The 1,432-nt window shown below is 44.1% G+C and overlaps 1 non-coding gene across 1 annotated transcript; it reads left to right on the plus strand.

Moving 5' to 3' along the window:
* Nucleotides 1-959: 959 nt before the first annotated feature.
* On the plus strand, nt 960-1,064 carry LOC134368843 (small nucleolar RNA U13). The gene has a single exon (XR_010022534.1). It is a non-coding gene; the product is annotated as a small nucleolar RNA U13 (small nucleolar RNA).
* Nucleotides 1,065-1,432: the final 368 nt, after the last annotated feature.

Consider the following 1,432-nt stretch of genomic DNA (forward strand, 5'->3'; position numbering starts at 1 on the left):
AGATGCTGAGTCTAGCCTACTCCCATTCTTCAGGGCTATTTCTCTCCCTCCCCCACTCCCCAACCCCAACACTCTCTTGACCATCACCTCTCTTCTCCAAATTCTAGGGCACCCAAATTTCAGTCTCTTCGAGGAGGACGAGCACACTGGTCACCTGTTCCAGCAGAGCACGTTTTGTCTCCTCCTTTTCTCAGCCTTTATGTTGCATTAGCCCTGAGACCTAGTTTTGCATCAATGCAGACTTCATGTAGGTCTTTCCTCAAACAAAAGAGTGGCTCTTCCACATGGAAGAACTTGGCTGTTCTCTCAGAGTAATTAGCTTACACTGCAGCCAGCTTTGACATTTTTTCCCTCAGTCACCTCACTTGTAACTCTAGTTTGCACAAAGTCATTGACTGCACCTTTTCAAAGGAACCAGTGAGTGGCTTTAACGTCCATTCTTGGTGACTGAGTCATTGCCTGGTGGAGGTTCTAAATGCAAAACCTTTATTTTCCTGTGAGTGATCTAGTTTTAGGAAATGAATCTCTTCATCTCCAAGACTTTTTGTTGTTGTTGTTATAAAGGGAGAAAACATGACAGAGACCAAGGTGGCCTATTTTAGCCTCACTCAGAGTTGAGAGGTCACCTCCAAGTTTGAAGATTGTTACAACAAGGTCTCACTTTCTCTGCATTGTGTTTTAGCCCCCTCTAAGGTTACCAGTGGTGTGCACAATCCATTGCTCTATCCAATGTCAACTGAACAATTAGTAGAGCTCTATAAATTCTTCGTATCCAGAAGCTGGTACAATTATTTGTGGAGACCTGAATGTGAGCATTAGCAATGTCCTTATCAAAGCTCACTCTGGTAGCCCTGGGCTGGGAGGGTTATTCCCCTTTGGGTCACACCTCTAGGAGCAACGAGGTGTGGGATTCAGAGAGATGAATGTTGCCTTTGCTGTCCTAAGAAGAATAGGTTTTGATCCTTTTTTGGTTCATGAGTGTGATGATTGGGTTTTCACGCTGTTGTGTGACCTGTGCCTCTCTGTAAACCTTGTTATGACGTCAGCACATTACCCGTCTGATGTAAAAAAACAAACAAAAAAAAAAAGAAGATGAAGAGTAGGTTTTGCTGAGTAGGGCACGGCAGATATATCTTGTCTTCAAGAGGGGCCTAGAGTGGTGCCCGGCACATGGCTCATTCCCATATTGAGCTATATCAGTAGGAGTCACAGATACTGTGCAGGGAACTGTAACAGCTTGCACAGGCAAGCTTATCTTGGGAGAAAAGTCAAAGGATCTTTCTCCATAACATCTCTTGTAGACTGTTGAAAACTATGTTTTGGATTTAGCTGCACAAACTAATCCCATGCTGAGTCTGAAAGGTTACACAGCTGGTCCAGGAAAAGTGTCCAACTTCAAAGTCAAGCTTTTCTCTTCTGCTGCAAAGATAGG

This window comes from Cynocephalus volans, chromosome X (genome assembly GCF_027409185.1).
Source record: "Cynocephalus volans isolate mCynVol1 chromosome X, mCynVol1.pri, whole genome shotgun sequence".
In the NCBI taxonomy this organism is placed as follows: Eukaryota; Metazoa; Chordata; class Mammalia; order Dermoptera; family Cynocephalidae; genus Cynocephalus; species Cynocephalus volans.